The 24,202-nt window shown below is 40.4% G+C and overlaps 1 protein-coding gene across 1 annotated transcript in view; it reads right to left on the bottom strand.

The window, feature by feature from the left end:
- LOC140132930 (1,25-dihydroxyvitamin D(3) 24-hydroxylase, mitochondrial-like) overlaps positions 1-24,202 on the bottom strand; it is a 180,740-nt gene that overhangs the window by 122,361 nt on the left and 34,177 nt on the right. Inside the window, exon 2 of the mRNA XM_072152366.1 lies at positions 4,352-4,436. The gene's annotated coding sequence lies outside the window, so the exon portion shown is untranslated. The remainder of the gene's footprint in view (positions 1-4,351; positions 4,437-24,202) is intronic.

Genomic DNA, 24,202 nt, shown 5'->3' with positions numbered 1-24,202 from the left:
TAGCTTTAATATTGTGATTCTAAAATGCTAAATATGTATTATTAATGATAACCTGCTGAAAATGAAAATATGAAAATAATGAAAATAACAAAAACAGCTAACAAAGTTTTGGGGTTAATGATTTTTGCAAATCTCATAAAGCAGCAGAAAAGTACAGTTGGAGATGTTCACGTTGACTTATTACTTTGAACTTTAAACCTCTGAATTTGTATTCACGTTTGAACCATGAATCCAGCAAATGCCAAGGCATGATAAATAGCATTCCAGATATATAAATGAAATGATGTCAAGGCCCCCTTCGAGTGTAACTGTTTTGATAGCTGGCACCATAAAATTCTATGTGATTATAATCTTAATATTAATGAGTGCAGTTAGACTTTTTAGTCTAGTGCCAATAATTTTAAATACAATTTCTAAACTGCAGCAAGTAATTTCTCATTACCAAACTGTTTTGCTGGCCCTTTGTATAATTTGTCCAGCTGTAAAACATTTTTCAGCAGTATCATTGATATATATTGTAATGAATTGAAGATGAGGCACTGAATCATTTTTTCTATCACTTCCTAACAGTAACCAAGCAACCATTCTGAATAATCTTGGAGGACTATTTGCAATTAGGAAAAATCTGAAAATTATTCTGAACCTTTTCAGGGTATCCTGTGGATGTTAATCTAAAATGTATTATTCATGCAGCATAAAAAGTATTTTCTTATAAGGATATTGACTGGCAACCAACGTATTTCAACCTCTAAAATGTACAAAGGTTCATATGAAGAAAGGCCTCTACAAACTCACTCAGTTCTACTACAAGTTAGTCTGGAATGTTTCCGTGTGGGCTTCTTATTATGGAGCGCTATTGCCAGCATTGTGTGTCCAAAATTTTAATCAAACTATGGACACTGTTTTTTATATTTCCTCTGTTATACAATAAAGGAATTGCTTGGAGGGACTCTAAATTTTGCCTCATACAGGTACCATTAGGTGTTGTCTTCCGGGAAGAATCTTTAGGTCACTGTAGCCACACTGGACTGAATAATGATGGAAAAGGCAAATCATCGTAGCAATACCATCAATGGCTATGTCACGCTGTCTAAAAGTCAGCTTGACTTTGGTTGCCCATCGCAACCAATCACAGCTCCCCTTTAAAATATTCATGAGCTCTGGTAAAATGAAAGCTGAGCTGTGATTGGTTGCCATGGGCAACTAGAAATATTTTTTTACTATAATTACTGTAATTCTTGTAATTATTGAACTGCAATCAACCCAGTTACCCTTCACCATCCATTTGTTACAGATCCATTCTGCTATCAAACCCTAAAGCTCAACCCATAGATTTACCAGAGACACCTTTAACATGTACCTTCATCCTTAAATAACACTCCCCTTTTCATAGTAATCAAATATAAGTATTTTCATTGCTTTATTATGCTCCCAACCAGTAATACACAGTCATTTTATTGATTAAACATCATTTAATTTACTTATTATATCATAAATCTGTTAGTCATTCCAACCATATTGGTTTATGCGTCATTCCAAATCATGCTTGCTCTTAAAGGAAACCTACCACTTTAAAATACCAATTATAACCCACAAATACCTTGCACCAGCTCAGGGTGAGCTGATGCCGGAGCATATCTTCACTATTTGCAGAAACCGTCATATTCCGTATAAAACAGCTTTTTTCTTTATATTCCAACCCCCCTTCGGTGCACCACGATATGTGCTCGGAGCACCATGTACGCGACCGCGCGTGCGCCTTATTAGGAGGTGCCAGAGAGCCGGTGACATCTCCGAGCTCTCGGGCAGACTCGTGCCTGTGCAACTTCACGTGCGGAGCCGGCCAGATAAAAATGTGAAGTTTGAAGGCGCAAGAGTGCCCAAGAGCTCGGTGACATCACCTGCACCTCCTAATACGGCGCACGCACGGTCACACGCATGGTGCGCCGAGCGTATAACGTGGGGAGTTTGAATATAAAGAATAAAACAGTTTTAAATGGAATATGGCGGTTTCTGCAAATAGTGAAGATGTGCTCCTGCATCAGCTCCCCCTGAGCTGGTGCAAGGTATTTGTGGGTTATACCTGGCATTTTAAAGTGGTAGGTTTCCTTTAAATACATAAATTAATTCCCGTGCATACAGTTACTATTCTTGTACTCATATTTTTTAAGTTCAAAATTATATGTTTATATTTTTCCTGACTATGTACTAAATACACCTCATCCCTTTCATTGTCAACCTCCATCCTTGTCCCTGTTCATTCTGTATACACTATTCAGTATTCACATGGTCTCACCAATACTATCAAGCTTTAATTAAAGTAAATCATAATTTAATGCACATAGATCTCTTATGAAGGCTAGTGAGTCTAAATAGTAACACACTTAAATACATATTATGTGGTCTGATCCTGCAGATCCTAATACTTTAAGGGGGTTGACCACTTTACCATCCTTGCCAGATATTAGGCAATTTACCAATATGCATCTATTAATAGTTCTGCACCAGTTTCTTGACATGTAAAGTGATGAGTCCTGTCTTTTTCCTCATCAGTCAGATAATACTGACCAAAAAATGGCCGCAAATGGGGAATCATGTGATCTTTAACTGTTTATGAGCAGTAGCCCTGCCAGGACCTTATCAGATATCTACATACATCTAACTTTTGGCTGGCTTTTTCTTCATTTGTGACTTTTTTTTTTACTCATGTGCACTTTGCAACTTTCTTTTAGCTGTGAAGACAATTTTCCCCTTGAAGTTCACCATGGTGGAGTTTTCTGCAGTGTTCCATGAGTTATCACCCAATTCCAGATGTGAGAATCACGACTTCTTTGAAAAGTCAGTTCAAATCTTTACTTGCCTCAGTCATAGCAACTAGCTTACAGCTGTTTGCAGCTTTCGGAGACTGTGAGTTTATCTAACAAACAGCACTCTCACACCACCTAACCGGCAGACAAAAGTTTTCAGCAGACATGTTTATGGTGGGTATTTATCACTTCGCATTCGCCAAGCAGGATATCAAGCCTCCTCCTGCATGCCACCATTAAGCACCTAAATACTTTCGGCATACATATCATTGACCACAGCATCAGGTAATACAATTATTTATGTATTTCTCCATCTTCTATTACTGGATATGCATTTACATTAGTTCTAAATATTTTTTTTGTATTGTTTTTTTTATTTATGGGATTTACTGAAATTTATTAAATGAAAATTGGACACATTAACAGAGCTTGCTCCTTATGCCTTTCATGTGTTGTTCTGCCCTACAGCAAGTATGCTGTCAGACTGCATGTTCAGCACCCCTGTTGGTGTCATCACCGATAAGATGCTAAGCCTATCCAGAGCCAAAGTGGAAATCCTCACGTTCATTAAGTTACACCAGGCATCCCAAATGACTTGGCTGTGCCAATGTCTGAATAAGTTGGGGGTGAAAATTGTCATTTTAATGTTTTCTTTTAGGACATGTATTTAAGAGTATTGCATTCATTTGCCTAGCAGTCAGAGTGATAGAATTGTATAGTTGAAGAGTATTTCATTTATTTAAATGAACTTCTTAAGATATGTATTAAAGTATGAGTTTAAAAAGAAAAAAATGACCACTAATGATTCTTATCCTGTAGCCATACCAGATTTTGTATATTTAAACTTGTTTTTATTGTTTTAGAAATTTACAGATATACTAGTGTATATATAATGGTGGTCAGTTTGTATCTGAGCATATCTGAAGAAGGGGTAACGCTCCGAAACGTCACATGATACGCTTGACACTGTTCATCTCAATGGAATAACTGTACATGTGTGCTTCAGCTTGTCCTGAAACTTGCACCGGAGAAATGGACTGTATAAACGCTGCACAAGGGTGAATATGTGGTCATTTTACCATTGAAAAACACCTATTTTCTGGAAATCATTTTTTATAAATAAGGATTTTTTTTGCAATTCACTTCCATGTGAATAGCTCTTCATTTATCTTTGAAATAAATAAAAGTAACAACACTGCAATGTAGTTATGCATGACACAAATAGGACTGGTAGTGTACATTGACACTGATGTAAATACTTGTAAAACTCGTAGTTTTACAAATTACAAATTGATACAAATTGGTCTAAAACTGGTAGTGTAAGTCAAGACTGAGGAAAATACTTTTAAAACTGGAAGTGTAAGTTAACCCCTTACCGACATTTGACGTTCCCGCAATTTGCAGTACTATCACGCAAACTTCTGGCGCCGGCTCCTGAACGGAGTTGGCGCCAGAAGCTGCGGATGTCGGCTATATATTAGGGGCGTGTTAGGGGCATTTGACAAGAATCGGAACACACACACACACCCACCCGCGGCGCTTACCTGGCACCGGGTCCTGCCTTCTGTATTACACTGTGTAAGGTGAAGAAGAGCTTGAACAATCAGTGGATAACTTGTTCAAGCTAACCTGTAAAAGTAATTAATAACAGTTAAAAACATTGAATAAAAGCATTTTTTAATAAAAAGAATTAATTTAATAAAGTTAAAGTCCCCTAAACACAAATATCCCCTATACACATGTAATAAAGTAAATACAAAACCCTCTCGGAAAACGCCGTAAAACATTTTTCAAAAAATCTCTTCACAAAAATGTTCTAAAAAGTGATCAAAAAGCTTATGTGTGCCAAAATGGTACCACTTGAAAGGACAACTCAACACGTAAAAAATAAGCCCTAAGCTAGCTCTGTAAACCAAAAAATATTAAAGTTACGTTTCCGAAAAGATGGCGATGCAAAAATAAATGATATAAATAAATATCCTCTATATTACTCTTTTTCCAGTAAAATTGTAAAAATTAATGAAAAACTATATAAATGAGGTATCACCGTAATCGTATTACTGTATTATAATCGTAAACCGTAATAGTATTTTTAGTGTACGACCCCCAAAAAATACAAAAAGAAAGGAAACCAAAATGGACAATTTTCTTTTCCTCCATACATTCAAGAGTTAATAAAATCTAATCAATAAGCTAATGACCCACTAAAATGAAGTATTTGTAAACTGCATCTCATGTCGCAAAAAATAAGCCCTTATATGTCCAAATTGCCAAACAAATAAAGATTGTATAGCCAATAAAATGTGACAATGCATAATCTGCTCTGAATGGCGCAGCTTCCCTTCGATGCCCTGGCGTGTGCCCATACAGCAGGTTCCCACCACATATGGAGTATTTTTATATGTGGGAGGGATCGGGTATCAAATTTTGTGGAGCATTTTGGTATTTTATCCACTGAGAATTTGTACATTTTTTGAAAAACACATTAATTTAGCCAAAAAAAATTTACTTTCAAAATTGCATCCCATTTTGTGTAACCCCTGTAAAACAATTAAAGGGTTAACAAACTTCATAAAAGTTGTTTTACGTACATTGAGGGGTATAGTTTCTATGATGGGGTAATTTATGGGGTTTTACTTTTATTTAGGCCTCTCAAAGTGACTTGAAACCTGAGCTGGTCCCTCAATAGCAGGATTTAGCATTTTTTATGAAAATGTGAAAAATCGCACATAACGTTCAAAGTCCTATAACATCCTGCAATATGCATAAAACACCATGTCCACATAAAGTAGACATTCGGTAAATGTTAGTTATTGAGTTTTTTTGCAGTTATGACTTTGTGGAATAAGTAGAACATTTTGAAGTTCGAAAATCAAGACTTTTTCCAAATTTTCACCAAATATCTGATTTTCTCATAAATAAATGCAAAACATACCACCGACATTTTTCAACTAACATGAAGTACAAAGTGTCACGAGAAAATAATCTTAAAATCACTTGGATATGTTAAAGTGTTTCAGAGTTATAACCATTTATAGTGACACAGGGAAGATTTGAAAAAATGGGCCGTGTCAGGAAGGTGAAAAGTGGCTTCGGAGTTAAGGGGTTAAAACATATGCAAATACTTCTAAGATTGGTAGTGTAAGTTAACATGGATGTAAATACTTGTAAGACTGGTAGTGTAATTTAACAGTGATGCATATACTTGTAAAACTAGTAATGTGAAGTAACATTGATGCAAAAAGGTCTAAGACCATTATCACACTGTATGATGCTGGAACTACAAACTTTACAGACACCGCTCCTTTAAGATATTGCTCGATGGTGCTGGAACTGCAAACTGTACTGAGACTGCTCCTTAAAGCTACTGCTTTATGTTTCTGGAACTGTAAACTGTACTGAGATTGTGCCTATATGATGTTGTTTGAATTGAAAACTATTCTAAAACATCACCCTTCAGATATTGCTGTATGATCTTAGAACTGCAAACTTTACTGGGACTACGTCTTTTGGCTGATGCTGGAATAGCAAACTGTACTGAGACCTGTAACATAGTGCTGGATGGTGCAGGAACTTCAAAATGTACCTCTAATATATTGTTGGATGATGCTGGAAATGGTAATAATACTAGGTTCGGTCGTTTAAAGTATTGTTGGATGCTAATAGTACTAACTCAAAATAGATTCACTCTGTTGTTGAATCAATGAAACTTTTTTGTTATCTCCGCCTTCTAAACCCTGCAGCAGCCAAGGAGTTTGACAAAGGCTCATGACATTGAGCCGAAAGGATCTGATTTGTTTGTACAATGTCTCAATAGAAAAAGTTTATTTGATTCAACAACAGAGTGCCTGGATCTATTTTGATGTGTATATGGGGTAGGAACTCTTCCAGAGCACCTCCTACATTGTGGAGTGTGTTACCAGGATTCACCATAATATGCTAATAGTACTACATATGGCCCTGCACAAATCCTACCTGTAACAGGAGGGGGAGGAGTGGCTGTGGAGTTTCAAATTGCATTGTTTTGGGGTTTGGAAGGGAGTGAGAGGGAAAGAGGAGACGCTTCTCACCCCTATGTATATAGCACTGAGCTCTAGATTAAGGGGATTAGATGTGCTGTAGAGTGAGAGTTGTTCTGCTACTTGTGGTGCACCGCGGTCTTACTCACTGACCTGTCACAGTCTCAGGTGGACACGAGGGCTTCCACAGGAACTGACTTCTCTCTGGTGCTACCCAGTAATATCTCTCTCTTCTAGGGTCACCATAGAGGCTTAGGGTGCTGCACTGATGATTATGGCGCTCAACAATGAGCACCTGTAGTTCCCCCGGGGGCCAACCCATGGCACTGCTTGTCGGCAAGATGGCCCTTGATGATTGTGGGGTGCAGATGGACCAGACAACAGGTATACAAGTTGGGAGGTGGTGGAACAATACCTCAATAGCAGACACATATGTCTGGCCAAAGCCTGTTTGAACCAACCTACAAACTGAAACAGCCACTCCCCCCCCCACACATCCTGTTACACAATCTGCCAAATGCAGACGGGCCTCATTTTGGCACTTTTGACCCAAGACCAACATAGATGCAGTGCCATATTTTTTTAACAATATTGTAATTCTGCTGAATTCACTTTTTCTTTTGGTTTTACATACCCTAACTGTAAAACCAAAAGTCTTTCTCTACCTATTTTCTGATAATACCCTAGATAAAAGGTGATAAAGGTGAGCACGGATCAGAAAAACCTAAATAGTGCAATACAGTATACTCTAGTTAGTTCCAGTCCAGGCATGATTGGACCATCCCACCTACCATCTAACCTACATAGAAAACAGACCAGCAGGGATGGAGTGTGATTGTAGAAAGGATCTGTTAAGCATTCATTCAGAATAAAATCTGCATCATGCTGGGAGAGGGGGATGACATCACGCAGGAGGCGCAACTAATTAGCAGCCCAGAGCACCAGATATCGCTTTCCCGCATTCCGGGCTGCTTTTTAAGTCTTCTTTTTAGGAGAACAGCACAATGGGGCAGATTTATCAAGTGTCTGAAAGTCAGAACATTTCTAGTTACCCATGGCAACCAATCAGAGCTCAGCTTTCATTTTACCTGTGCTCATGAATATTTTAAAGGGGAGCTGTGATTGGTTGTAAAGGGCAACTAGAAATATTCTGACTTTCAGACAGCTTGATAAATCTTCCCCAATATCACTTGGCTTGTCCCACAGTGTTATCACCTTTGGGTCTCCGAACCCTGACAATATTTTCATATAACTAAATGAAGCTCTATTCATACAGAGGTAAGTTAAAAAAAATACTTCTTTTATATGAATCAATTTCCAAAAATACTGGCGTTTTCAATGGCAATTTAAACCACATATATTTCCCTTTTTTGTGTAACAATATCACATTCAATTTCCTCCAATGCACATATTCGGGACATGCAGGGTGGAACACACCTGTATAGCTACTCAATTGAACAGGACAGCATCAAACGTATCATGTGAAGTTTTGGAGTGTGGTCCCCAATATACACCTTATTAACCCCTTCTTATTTAAGTAATAGCAATTGAGCCACATTTTGTCTATATTCAAAGAAATGTCTCGCTACTGTAGTTTCTTCAAATTTCTCTTTGCAACTTGCCTCCATATGAGTAGCGCTTTATATTGAGTTGTAAACATATTTTCAAGGTTTGGAGAACCGAAGCTGATAGCGGCGTGTGAGTAGCCAAGTGATATTGTGTTGTTATGTTTTTTCCAAGTCTTGGCGTTTGCATTTATGAAGTGATTGGTAAAAATGTTGTCTTATTTTAAATATGACCAAAAATGTAACATATGTGTTGACAGAGGGTAAAAGGAACTCTATCCTTCAGTCAGTTGAAATGGCAGGACACTGAGTGTCACGGGTGTCCCTGTGACCCATATTATGGGTCGCGGGCTCACCAGTGATTCTTGCTGCCCACGGGTGCAGTGCCAGCGTCACTCGCCTGTCCCCATTGCGGGTCTGCGGCCCATGCGCAAGCATCCCCTTCTTCAGGAAATTTAAATGGCTAGCGCACCGTTAATTGGCGCTGGCCATTTTCCAAGAAGGCTATTTAACCCTGCCTCTTCCATCACACCCTGCGGGATCTTTGTGCCTATGCCATTGAGAAAACTTTCCTATGACCCTGTGTGTTCCTGCTCCTGGGTCCCGTGTTCCTGCATTTCTGTGTGCTCCTTTGTTCCTGCATTCCTGTGTTCCGGCATTCCTGCGTTCCTGTATCCCGTGTGCCTGTGTTCCCTTTCCCATCTGCATGGACCTCCCATTGCTGACCCCAGATTAGACTTGACTTTGCATCTCTGCCGTCTGCCCTGACCCTGACCTTGTGCCTGATCCTGACAACACGACTGTCTTCCACTAAGGTACCTCGTGCTCGTATGCAGCAAAGACTTACCAGCTATGGAGAGGGCTTGGCTCTCTCCATGCACCAGGACCCGGTGTCTTGTCTTTTCAGTGTATTTTCAAGTATTTCAAGTATTTTCAGTATAATTAGTCTATCACCTGCCGTTAGATTTCCTTTAAGATAGACATACTTTTGAGACTAGTACTATTTATCTCTTGTGCAGATAGGACATGTGCAGTAGGTATAGAAAGTATTCTTGGATTGATCTTATGCATTGTATGAGCACTGGATACTGTAGGAATTCCCAGTATGCACATTATGCTCAATGTGATGAGCTGAAACTTTAATTAAACACTCTTATTAAACTAAATCCCTTATTTAAAAAAAAAAAACATTGGTGTGCTGCCCATTTTTAAGTTAGTCATTGGGGACATTTTTGAAGATATGCTATAATTATCCAATATTGAACTATTTCTATAAGTAATTAAAAAACAAAATGCTTTCACAAATAGTCTAAGCCATCAAATATAAATTATATTATATTATACATCATATCATCATAATTTTCTTTTAATCATATAACACTGAGAAACGGCTATTTGATGACCAAATTGTTATTATTACTATATCAGGTAGAACTAATAATTTGAAAATCCCCACTTGGAAAATAATAATTATAATTTTTAATGAACTTTTCGGAATTAATATAATATGCAAATGTTGATTTAGTATCAGCTTCATCATTCAGTTCTGCTATAATTGGAAGTCTATGGTGAATACACATAATGTCATAATTAGAGATGAGCGAATATACTCGTCCGAGCTTGATGCTCGTTCGAGTATTAAGGTACTCGAAATGGCTCGTTGCTCGGACGAGTATTTCCCCTGCTCGAGATCGAGCATTTAATTAAAAAAACACAGTGAAGAACAATGAAGAATAGAATAAAAACAGTGAACACAGTGAACACAGGATCATTTAAGTGAAAAACACAGTGAAAAACACAGTGAAGAATAGATTACAGATGTTCGGCACATCTGCTTACTTGTCGGAAGATACGCGCGGAACGGTGCGAACAAAATAGTATGTGAAGAACAATATATATGTGTGAAGAACACATTGAAGAACACGTTGAGCAGGACAGAGACAACGGGGAGCAGCACAGAGACACCGGGGAGCAGCACAGAGACACCGGGGAGCAGCACGGAGACATGGGGCAGCGGCAGCACGGAGACATGGGGCAGCGGCAGCACGGAGACATGGGGCAGCGGCAGCACGGAGACATGGGGCAGCGGCAGCACGGAGACATGGGGCAGCGGCAGCACGGAGACATGGGGCAGCGGCAGCACGGAGACATGGGGCAGCGGCAGCACGGAGACATCGGGCAGCGGCACGGAGACATCGGGCAGCGGCACGGAGACATCGGGGCACGGAGACATCGGGGAGCGGCACGGAGACATCAGGGAGCGGCACGGAGACATCGGGGCACGGAGACATCGGGCAGCGGCACGGAGCGGCACGGAGACATCGGGGCACGGAGACATCGGGGAGCGGCACGGAGACATCGGGGAGCGGCACGGAAACATCGGGGAGCGGCACGGAGACATCGGGCAGCGGCACGGAGACATCGGGCAGCAGCACGGAGACATCGGGGAGCAGCACGGAGACATCGGGGAGACTTCAGTGGAAGAAGAGCAGCGGATCCCGGGACAGCGTATCTCCCGACAAGTAAGCAGATGTGCCGAACATCTGCAATCTATTCTTCACTGTGTTTTTCACTTAAATGATCCTGTGTTCACTGTGTTCACTGTTTTTATTCTATTCTTCACTGTTCTTCACATCTGCTAACTTGTCGGGAGATAATATACGCGCGGAACAGTGAAGAATAGATTGCAGATGTTTGCATACATCTGCTAACTTATCAGAAGACATTCTTTTTCAATTAATTAACACATTTTATTCCCGAATCACGGTCCCTTTGAAAAATGCTCGAGTCTCCCATTGACTTCAATGGGGCTCGTTATTCGAGACGAGCACTCGAGCATCTGGAAAAGTTCGTCTCGAATAACGAGCACTCGAGCTTTTTAGTGCTCGCTCATCTCTAGTCATAATAAAATTGACTGAAACCTAAAAATTAAAAAAAAAGTAAAAAATAATCTGTATTCATGGCAAGAATTTTAATTAAAATTAATTTCTTGATTTTTTTGTGCTGTGAATTATTTAAAGTTAGCAAAGCAAATTCAACAGATGCACAGATAGCACAATGCTCAAAGATATTGTAGGAACCCCAACAGATACTCAACCTATACACACTTGTAAATATAAGACCTCACAGCTCACAGTGCAAGTCAAAGGGTATCATGAGGTCTAAGGCCCAAGAAGCTCAGAGACAGAAATGTAGCAAGGCACAGATCTGACGAAGGTTAGAAAAGAAATTCTGCAGCACTCAAGGTTCCTTAGAGCACAGTGGCCTCCATATTCTTTAAATGTAAGAAGTTTTGGACAACCAAAACTCTCACTCGACCTCACCACACAGCCAAACTACATAATCATGAGAGGAGTGCCTTGGTGAGAGAGGTAAAGCAGAACCCCGATCTGTCCAACCATCGTTATTTGACCTATATCCATGTCTTAGGGACCTCAGATCCATTGAATACATCACTGCAGTGCTTTCCTCACTGGTCAAAATATTAAAGGGAACCTACCACCACGATTCTACCTATAAAGGTAGAACGGGTGGTAGGTGGATGAATGGGATGTGAGGATAGCCCTTTTTTGGACTAATCCTCACGTCCCGGCTATCTTTTAGAAAACTTTAATGCTGGGATATGGAGTAGCCGGACATGAGGCTACAAGTCGCGGCTACATTTTGTGAAACTTACAACCCTTAAATTGCTTCTTATTCACATATTTGTTGAAGGAATGAAAAATATCCATTTTGGAAAATCTGCGGAGGAGGGGGGCACATTAGGCAAAGGGGGTTAAAGTAAACTTATACAAAATAAGAGTTTGCTGAAGAACTACAACTTTCAGCAGCTGTTTTATCTGCTGGGAGTTGTAGTTCTTAAATGGAAATTTTTTAATTTAAAGGGTAGTGCAGTGTATTGCTGTAAACACCTATATCTCTGTACAGGAGGCCAACATGCGGATATGAGGAGAGGGAACAGCTCTTCGGTACCCAGGTCCCACCTGCGCACATCTCAGAGTTAGGTGGGGCATATTATTAAGGGCAGGCTGTGCTAAAGCTTCATAGTGATGACACTTCGGCTACAAGTTGTCTTTTCATTGGTGGCCCCAGATGCCTGTCAGGACAAGGAGGTGGACCCACTGTGCAATCTAGTAAGCCCATGTCCGCTGTAACATTGGCTGGTCAGCAGCTGGAAAATCTCTCTGCCTGGCAGCTCAGTGCTATGGTGGCAGTACAATTAACCCATTCTTTACCTGCATGCCGGAGCAGAGCCAGAAGTTTCTCATCTTCCCATAGCACTCGGCGAGTAAGATATAGCGTATCATGAATACGTATGACCGCTTACAGTGCAGTCCGGTATTTCTATTGTACAGCGTGGCAGTGTCTGCTAGCTTTAACACTGCTACATCGGTTGTAACACTAGGAGCTTCTTACTTTAGTAAGAAGCACCTAGTGCCCTTTTACGGGTGACAGGTCCTTTAAAAGCATTATTATGGTTTTGCTACTGCAAATCTAAATACTCACTTAAATATACTTATATATATATGATAACAAAATAACACATTCTCTCATTTAATGTTATTAACAAACATACAGCATTTTACAGATGTAATTCCAACCTGTCTGTATCAGTCCTGGTGTACACAATTTCAGTTGCCCCTTGACCCGACCCTGAATCTTCTGACGTTAGGGTCTGGAGGACATTTGTTCTCCTGTCTGATGCTGCACTGAGTTGCTCTCTGCATTCCAGCCCCCGTCCTTAGATTCCAGAATTTACACAGAGGCTATCTGCCGGCTAACAACACATTGTTTTGAGGAGAGTAAAGCAGCAAGCTACAAACAGATAAGGTCTTTATCTAGGGGAGGGGGAGAGAGGCATATAGCAGGGCTAATAGTGTATGTCATAGCTGTTATAGCAGAGCTGAGAATGTCATGTCTAATAAGCATCTCATGGATCTCATCATCTCTTATCTCTGATCTATCTCATCTCTCTTTCTATGTGTCAGATACAAGTAGAATGTCCAGAAGCTAAATGAAAGTATATATAAACCTGAACTCTAATAATCTAACCAGGCTCTGGAATCCCTGGCTGCCTCTATAGTAACTCTACTTCATTTTTACTGAACCATTTCTTTACTAAACTTGTAATTATGCGTCATTGTGAAAAACATTTACAGTGAAGAAAATCTACAACGGAATATCTTAAAATGCTTCTTTAAAATACATAACAAAAACAAAAAAAAAACCTAGTGAGACTTTTACCTGTGCTCACACAATGGTATGCAATCTTCAAGAGCTTGTTTACTGTAACAATGAAATCTCATTCAGCACCTCTGACTTTAAAGGCAGCTGCATTTCTCAGAGTGATTATGAACTCCAAAGTGTTATTTGTAATGTTAGACTTATTGTTCACAATATTAATAGAGATGTCAAACATATATATAAAGGTAAACAAGGAAAGTCCAATCGGTAAGATACAATGTCAGTATAACTATTCTAGTTAAAATAGTATATTTGACATGCTTTATTAAATATCTACTTTAAATACACAAATGAGAACTAATTGTAGACTTTATTATGTATAATGAGATCATCAGCGGGGAATAAATGCACTGCACACAGTGTCAGGATACGTTCACATGTGGTTGCATCAACAAAACACATACATCAGAATGCATGTGTTTTCAAATGTTACTATGCATTTGACTACTTTGAAAGTGTTTTTCTTCACTGCTGGAAGTGTAAGCAGCTATGCAAACATTTTCACAGCTGCTTACACTTACAGCATTGAAGGAAACTGCTTTCAAATTAGTCAAATGCATAGTAACAGTTGAAAATGTATGCATTGTAATGCATGCATCCTGCATGCATGCATTTACACGCAACCAAAATGCCACATGTTAATGCAACCTCAGTCTGGGGGAATGAAGCTTGGGAATAGGTCGAACAACTCACTTTGCATGAACTCCAGCGGCCAGGTTAGTAAATGTGCCCCATAGTGTCCCACATTTACGTATTAAACCCTTGGCACCAGTTTTCTGACAGACTAAAACGGGCAAACTGCTTGCACGGTTATTTAAAATACAGTAGTATTACAGTATAAGGTAGGAGCGATCAGACCATCAAGGATTAATGTATCATAGAGGGTCTAAAAATAGCAAAAAAAAGTTTTAAAAAAGTTTTAAAAATAATTTAAAAAAGTTAAAAACCTAAAGGTACAAATCACCCCCCTTTAACCTAGAACTGATATAAAGCATAATAAACAGTAAGGCCCGTTTTACACTTGCGAGTTTGATGCGATTAACTCGCATCACACTCTCCCGGCCCGGCCCGAATGCTGCAAACTGGGACTGAACTCAGCTGGGGTAATTTACTAAGGGCCCGATTCGCGTTTTCCCGACGTGTTACCCGAATATTTCCGATTTGCGCCGATTTCCCCTGTATTGCCCCGGGATTTTGGAGCGAAAACCCAATGGATTCGGAAAAACCGCCGCATTTAAAAAAAGAAATGTGTCACTTGGGACGCGCTTACCTTCACTTGGTCCGGCCCGGTAAACTCCAGCGCGTTCAGAGTAAATCGGCCCCAGCATGTCAGTTCAGTCCCGATTTGCAGCGTTCAGGGCGGGAGATCCCGGCAGCACGTGCTGCGAGTTTGATGCGAGTTCATCGCATCACACTTGCAAGTGTAGAACGGGCCTAAGTCACAGATACAATACTTACTAAAGTAAGCAACTCCTAGTACTTGAACAAATGCTGCAGTGGTAGAGTGGTTTCTGGTAACACTATCTAACACTGCAGCAGGTTACAGTGTAATTGTCGGACAGCTCGCAAAGCTGTCTGACGTATTCATGAGGGGGCGGGGTTGGGGCGTGGCTAGGGGCAGTGAATGCTGCCTGGCCCGCCGCAGTCACTGTCTTCCTATGGAGCGAGCAGGGCGGTCCGGGGAAGAGGCAGCGCCTCATACCGCCCCCTAATGAATACATCGTACCCCACCGCAGTGTTTGATAGCGTTACCGGAGGTTTCACTCTATCACTCTAACACTGCGGCATTTGTTCAAGCACTAGGAGCTGCTTACTTTAGTAAGAAGCTCCTAGTGCCGAGAATTTGGGTGATAGGTCCTCTTTAAAAACAGTTATTGCTGGTGGTGAACCACATAACGGAAAATAACGCTATAATAACGACTTTTACTCCATTTTATAACACATAAACATGGAATAAAAAGTGACCAAAATGTCACACAGACCTCAAAATGGTAGCAATGAAAACGTTGTCTCATTTCGCAAAAAAATTGACACCTAATACAGCTCTGTACACCAAAGTTTGAAAAAGTTATTAGAGCCAGAAGATGGTGAAAATGTTTTTTTCCTTTTTCATAGTGCACAATCGTTAAAACACAATAAAACCTGTATACATTTGGTATCACCGTGATCGTACCAAACCAAAGAATAAAGTACAGGTGTTATTTGGAGCACATGGTGAAAGTCGTAAAAACTGAGCCCACAAGAACGTGATGCGAATCTGATTTTTTTTCCTATTTTTCCACATTTGGAATTTTTTTCCAGCTTCCCAGTACATGCATGGAGCAATAAATAATGTGATTGAGAAGTAAATTTTTTAATGCACAAAGCCCTCAAGCAGCTCTGTACACAGAAAAATGAATAAGTTATGGATTTTTGAAGGTGAAGAACAAGAAATGAGCTAAAAAACCCTGCATCCTTAAGGGGTTAAATTGATGAAATGGGAAAACCCCTTTAAGTCAAAATCATTATACCTAGATATTATCTTTAAACACAATCTGACTTACCCTGACATTTGTTCTTTTTATTTTGTGCCAATTAAGATTTTCCAGAAGACTTGAAGTGGAGATGAAATGTAGATGTATAAAAACTTTTCAATGTTTTACAAAGTACTTGGAATAAGCAACCTTCTATCCATTATGGACCAAAGAGAACTGATTTGTAACTTTGTACATAAAAGTAACATCTTCAGAACTGATATATAATATTATAATATGATAAAAATGTTTCCAATTTTATGGCACTTTAACATTTATTTGATAAAATATTTAGCTGATCTTAAATTGAGTTTAGCATACTGTTCATCATACAAAGCATGTAATCCTTTATAAAAAAAAAAAAGCCAACTACATAAAACTCCCATTATTTTGTGTACCTTTTGAAATCCTTTGGAGATATTGGGACAAAGTAATTTCTGTTCTATTGGTTACCTTGCATCTTCCTTTCTCCCACTTGAATAGCCTTTGTATGCTTTGTTGCTAGGTAATATTAAAATTTGAACTAATGTCCGCTCTTATTATTAGGAAATCAGTGGTGATGATGATAAGTAGCTAGCAAATTGTGTAGAAACACATTTATTAATATAGATTTTATACGGCTCTGATTCAGTGTGTAGTTAAACATTCACTGTAATTACTTCTATTCAGACAAACATGGAAGCAGCATTGTATGGTGTAGCAAACAGAATAACACGTAGCTTTTATGCTGAAAATATAACATATAAAAGCAGAAACATATGTATGTCTGTTTCTTCATTAACCCCATTATGGAAATCTAGATATTTCATCTTGAATCACCAGATAATTTCCTAAATATTTATGTTGTACTATGTACGGTATATATTAGCAGTGTATATTTGATATATTTGATGTGTTAACAAAATTGTGAACATAGCATTAACATTATATTTTGGTTACACTGTGTATGAACCCAGCCTTAGTGTTTTAGCAGTTGCTGACCTCTAGGATTATTTGGGCAGTATAAATGTCTATAGAATCAAACAAATGCAATTAATATGAATAGGTGTGGAGGAGGTCTTGTTTCTTTTAAATGAATGTTCTAGACTGAGTCTAGACTAGTCTTGAATGCACCGTGTTCCTTATTAATCTAGTGATTAAGTAATTTTCTAGACCAGTTGTAATGATTGTCTATCACATGATAAATGTTAACCCCTTAATGACTGCAGAAGCCATTAAGGTTACTTCTTCTGATGCGCCGCCATTTCTACGTCGGCACGTCAGAGAGAGATTGCAGGGGATTGTAGAAAATGGTGAATGCTAGAGAAAAAAAACTCAACTATGCTGGAAACTGTGATGTGAAAGCAATTAAAGTAGCCAAAGAGTATAGGGAAAGTATACCAAAGAGGTACAGGCAGTCCCTGGGTTACATACAAGATGGGGTCTGTAGGTTTGTTCTTAAGTTGAATTTGTATGTAAGTCGGAACTATATTTTATCCAGATCCAGACAAACAATTTTTTTGCCTCAGTGACAATTGGAGTTTCAAATTTTTTTGATGTAATTTGACCAAGGAGTATTAAAGCTTCATTACAGACACCTTACAGCTGATCATTGCAGTCTGGGACTATAGTAAAGTATCCAGAGAGCTTCAGTGAGATCACAGTGGGCAGAGGGGCCCGACTTTAACTATGGGTTAAAGTCGCGGGTCCTTAAGAAGGGGACCACCTGTATAGGGAAATTTACTGTACATACAGTTCCTCATAAAACAGAACTGTATGGAAGCACTGTGTTGAGGTTTGCAACATGTCTGGAAAATTATTGTTACAGGACTATGAGGAATTAATTAAAAACAATACTTTATTTTGGTCTGTGAGACAGTGAGGTCAGAAGTGAACTGGAATTTAATTAAATTGAATTAAAATGTCACAAAATTTACAAATCAGGAATAAAAATAAAATTACATAATAAACAAATGCTGCAAAATAAAACCGTTGGATGAATGTAGATGTCAATGGAAAGCACACATAACATGTAGATATACATATAAAGTATTGAATGCTTACAGTGATGTGAACTTATAGTAACTCAGCAGTAGACAATAAGTGACTTTTTCAGGGTGTACAGATAATAAACCAAATGTTCTCAAAAGCATAACTCCCTTATCACTGGAGACGAGATAAGAAATGTGTCAGTGGGAACCTGGTCATTACTAAAAACGACCCTCTGGTGACATGTTCCCTTTAAAGAGGATATAAAATATTGAAATTACTTTTGCAAAGTATCCCACAATTCGGTCATAGGTTCAGCAATTTTTTTTTGGTGTTTTCAACGCTGCTCAGATCTTTTGCTGATTAGATAAGAAAAGAGAAAATAAATAGTAATTGATTTGATTTTTCTAAATTCAGAAATAGGATCTTACAAAAAACCTTTAAGTTATTCCTGGCAACAAATGCATGTGTTTGTTTTGACTCAAATCCAGCATCATGTTTTACAGGGATCCTGAAATGATCACAAACACATGGCTACTGAACTTATTCTCAATATAAACGGTTTCCTGGTTATTACTCCAGTTAGGTTCAGGAATAAGTAAGTAGCCAGATACATACATGTGTTACTATATTCAAGTATCCATTAATATTATAGTTTGAGATTAGTCATGAGCAGAGAAGAGCGGAGCCAAACTTTCCGTTGGTGGTCGGGTGCGTCCTGGGCGGCCTCGACATATTGCTAAAATGGTACCTGTCCGCCGTCCGATGAAGGGGCGGGGTCTGAATAGAGGGCTGGTGTCAATACCCGCTCTCCACAACCTATCAGCGGGGCCGACGTGCTCCAGCCCGCAATCGACTCCCCTGGATAGGTGGACAGTCTCGTGCATCATCCAGTGTGCGGTCCCACATTGGCCGGGGGGCGGAGTCATGCCGAATATAAGGACGGCTGTTCCGCCGCGCCAGTGGCTACGACTAACACACGCCGGCGCCCACCATCAGGACGCCGGCGTTCCACTATGTTTTATGTTCTGTCCTGTATGTATTAGATTAGGCATAACAGCGCTTGATGTCCCAGCTCTATGTCTCCTGATGAGCCCTAGCATCCAGGGCGAAACGCGTAGAGCCTGAGCGCAGGGACTAATAGAATTTAAGTGATCTGTAGCTACTAGAGCCAGACTATTGGGCAATAGGTTCAGAAGGTCCACGATCTCTCATCATTGGGGGATCGGTTGGCAGCTTAATACAATTTGCCGCGACCCTAACCTACACCAAAGTTGCCCATAGCAGTAATAAACCTGTGGTATTGTATATGCCCGCAGCAATACTTACCTCTGGCTCTGCAGAATGTCACATAATACATTGTACATTCTGAACATTTTTGTTTTGTTTGTCATGCTGGAGCCATTTTAAATAATTCTTGAATAAAAGTTAATTTTTACCTACCTCCACGACTACTCCAGTCAGAAATTCCAGTAAATTGTAGTCATAGGTTGATTATCATTATAGCTCATCAGTGATTTCCCTATTCTGTTCGTTTTTTGAGCTCAGTAATTTTCATTTCTCATGGCGGGATTTTTATCCAACGATATAAATACTGAATTATGGCTAAATGAAGCTAAAACAGTGTTTTCAGAAACAGAGTTACCACAAAATTCTAATCCAACGTCCATTAAAAGCGCTTTTAGAGCACTTTCGTCTGTTTATAAAGACTACACTCGGTCTTGGTGGGAAATACAAGGGTTAACAAACTACCTTGAAAATAAGATTGTTCCAAGAGGCCTCCGCAATCCAATAGTACCTGCTAAAAGATTCAGGAATCCAACCTTGGTTAATAAGTGGGAGAAGGAAGTAACCGAGAGTTCTCTCAGGTTAATTGGGTTACTATTGGAAGAAGAGAAGCTAGCACTTGAGAAACATTCTACGCGCCTCAAAGAGGCTATCGCAAGTGCAAAATCCTTCTCCTCAGACTCAGAGTTTGAAAAAAGAGAACGAAATCTGCAATCAGATATTGAGAAATATACCAACTACATAAAAAATAGGAAACATTTCCAATATCTAAGAGACCTAGCAGATTTCAAGGAAAATCGAGCGTATGATGCCACGACTCTAGCACAAACGATATCTGAGTCTGAAAACTCGGCGTCTGAATACGAAATATCAGACACAGAAAAATCAAACACGAGATATAAGGGTGACAATAGGAACAAAAGAGGAACACCAAGAGGGGGCGCAAGAGGGAGAGGTGGGAGATCTAGAGGAAGGGGCAGAGGAAGAGGAAGAGGAACAACAGATCACCTAGATAGTGATAGATCTTTTTTATCCCAGGTCCCCCCAATAACTCAATATCTGTTGCGCGAGCGCAAAGATCAACCACCACCCTAGCACCCCCGACTTTTTCCCACCATACTACTGTGAACATGGAGCACCAGACTGATACAAGACTCTCATCTCAGAAACCAAATGATGAATTACAAATCATTAACCTCTCTAAACATCCTCTTTCAACGGCGGAAAAGCAACTTTTAGCCAAGGGTCTATCTTTTGTCCCGACATCGAAATTCGATCTATTCACATGGGTCAAAGACCTGGCACTATTCACACGGAAATTGAGATGGGCCAAATTTATGGCCATCAATGACCGTAAAACTTGCCATACGTTAGGTATTGATGAATCAGATCTCTCCAATCTAAAAACACTGGAAGAACTCTGGGAACAGGGCCAAAGGAATGTGGGTGAGGGCCCATTTACGAACTTGAAGAACAAGAGTAAATCCACCCCTCCAGTGTTTGATACCAGCGCTATTGATATCTTTGAAGAACTGGTAGTGAGGGAACTGAGCTCAATGTCACTCTCAGATAGATCCTACTCTAATCTGACCAAAGACCACATACACGCCCTTCTTTCCTTAGAAAGAGATCAATCTATTATTATAAAATCATCGGATAAGGGGGGGAACGTGGTACTTATGGATAAACCTGACTATAAGGCGATGTGCCAGTCACTACTAGGGGACAAAGATTGCTATAGAACCTTACCACAGGATCCCACTCAAATGTTTGCTGTCCAACTCTTGAAGATACTGGATTCAGCATTACAAACAGGCTTAGTCAGCAAACAAGAATTTGATTTTTTAATGCCTAAATATCCCACCATTGCGACCTTCTACTGTCTCCCTAAAATACACAAGGGGTACCCCCCATTAAAGGGTCGCCCCATTGTCTCGGGCATTAATAGCCTGACACAGGGGATATCCACATACATAGACAAGGTGTTACGTCCATTTGTGTTGGCTTTGCCATCCTATGTGCGTGACACCATGGATGTCCTCAGGAAAATTGATGGGATTACCATCCCTCAGGGGACTTTGCTGGCTAGCTTAGATGTGGAAGCATTATACAGCTCCATTCCACATGACAAAGGATGCCTGGGGGTTAAACACTTTTTATCCATGAGAGGTTCACACCTATCTAACCATAACCAATTGATTATGGACCTTCTGGTGTTCATTTTAGAACATAATTATTTCCTGTTTGACGGACGCTTCTTCCACCAGCTCAGGGGAACTGCAATGGGGAGCCCAGCTGCCCCCACATACGCAAACTTATTCCTGGGCTGGTGGGAGGAGCGTTTCGTCTTCACCGAGGAAATGGACGCATGGACATCCAAGATATGTCTGTGGACAAGATTTATAGATGACGTCCTAGTGTTATGGACGGACACCAGAGAATCATTCTCTGAGTTTGTTACGGTCCTGAATAACAATGATTTAGGCATAAAACTGACGTCAGAAATCCAATCAGAAACGATTTCCTTTTTGGATCTCGCGATCACCATCATGAAGGATGGGAGCTTAGGCACCTCAGTTTACCGCAAACAAACGGCCTCAAACAACCTGCTGATGTGGCAAAGCCATCATCCACAAGCCCTAAAGAAAGGAATCCCCAAGGGACAGTTCCTCCGGATGAGGAGGAATTGCTCCAATATTTCTGACTTCGAAATGAAAGCCAGTGAATTGAAGACACGCTTCATGAGGAGGGGATATCCTGAAAAAATTCTAGATGAAGCCAGGTCCTTTGCTAGAGACCAAGACCGATCTTCTCTACTGGTCCCAAAACAACGAAGTGATGGCGACAATAAAATCAGACTCATCGCCACATTTGATGAAAAAGCCCAAGAAATTAACAATATCTTGAGGAAATTCTGGGACATCCTGAAATACGACCAGGATCTGAAACAGAGGATTGAAGGATACCCCTCCATAACATACAGAAGAGGGAGGAATATTGGTGACCGTCTGGTCCATAGCCATCTCACATCGGCTACCTCTGAGAATTCTTGGCTACAAAAATGCAGCATCAAAGGGACCTTTAGATGCGGTAAATGTAAGGCCTGTAGACACATCAACCAGAGTAAAACTTTCTCGAGTGTCAAAACAGGCATTACCTACTCCAACCGAGATTTCATCAATTGTAGAACAATGGGAGTGGTCTATCTTGCAACTTGTCCATGCCCCCTAAACTATGTCGGGAAAACCATTAAAGAACTGAGAGTAAGAATTCTCGACCATATTGGGAATATCAGAAGGGGCGAGGATAGACCCCTGGCCAACCATGTCCATCAACACCATGGTGGTGACCTTAATGCTCTGAGGTTTCAGGGCATTGAAAGGATCCGACCCTCCCCAAGGAGGGGGGACTGGAATAATAACATCCTGAGAAAAGAATCTCAGTGGATATTCCGGATGAAGTGCATTAAACCTGATGGTTTAATGATGCAATATCATTTGCACCGTTTATTTAACTCTGAATTTTTAACACCTTACTTTTATACAATATAGGCACTAGTCCACTGCTTACATGTAGACTAATGCGTTAGACATTTATCTAGTGCCTCTACAGGAATATATCGGGCTTATGAATAACTGGGGCCCGCATAATCTCCTGCATCTCAGCATTATTAAGGAGTAACCACCCCTTTTGCTAATACCGGGGTGCTCCGGTATCTTTCTTTGCCTTGCCATGAAAAAGAAAAAGTATTTACCTGTCCGCCGTCCGATGAAGGGGCGGGGTCTGAATAGAGGGCTGGTGTCAATACCCGCTCTCCACAACCTATCAGCGGGGCCGACGTGCTCCAGCCCGCAATCGACTCCCCTGGATAGGTGGACAGTCTCGTGCATCATCCAGTGTGCGGTCCCACATTGGCCGGGGGGCGGAGTCATGCCGAATATAAGGACGGCTGTTCCGCCGCGCCAGTGGCTACGACTAACACACGCCGGCGCCCACCATCAGGACGCCGGCGTTCCACTATGTTTTATGTTCTGTCCTGTATGTATTAGATTAGGCATAACAGCGCTTGATGTCCCAGCTCTATGTCTCCTGATGAGCCCTAGCATCCAGGGCGAAACGCGTAGAGCCTGAGCGCAGGGACTAATAGAATTTAAGTGATCTGTAGCTACTAGAGCCAGACTATTGGGCAATAGGTTCAGAAGGTCCACGATCTCTCATCATTGGGGGATCGGTTGGCAGCTTAATACAATTTGCCGCGACCCTAACCTACACCAAAGTTGCCCATAGCAGTAATAAACCTGTGGTATTGTATATGCCCGCAGCAATACTTACCTCTGGCTCTGCAGAATGTCACATAATACATTGTACATTCTGAACATTTTTGTTTTGTTTGTCATGCTGGAGCCATTTTAAATAATTCTTGAATAAAAGTTAATTTTTACCTACCTCCACGACTACTCCAGTCAGAAATTCCAGTAAATTGTAGTCATAGGTTGATTATCATTATAGCTCATCAGTGATTTCCCAATCCAGTATATTGATGCCCTGGCCAACCAGCCTTGGCTGTGATTGGCCAGTGGGACACCTCTGGCTAATAATAGCCATGGCTAGTCAGCCATGGGCCTCAATTTGCTAGATTGGCTGTTTTGCAGCCAATCCCCAATATGTCTACTTTGTGTTAGAAGCACTTGAACCCTGAACCTGAAGAAAAAATTAGGGTTCGCTCATCTTTAGTGATGAGTAGACCTGGGTCCTTGCTGAACATGGACTTCAGTAAGAATTCGATTTAACCGCAACCC

Source organism: Engystomops pustulosus, chromosome 5, assembly GCF_040894005.1.
Source record: "Engystomops pustulosus chromosome 5, aEngPut4.maternal, whole genome shotgun sequence".
Lineage (NCBI taxonomy): Eukaryota > Metazoa > Chordata > Amphibia > Anura > Leptodactylidae > Engystomops > Engystomops pustulosus.
This window is presented reverse-complemented; position numbering and strand designations above follow the sequence as displayed.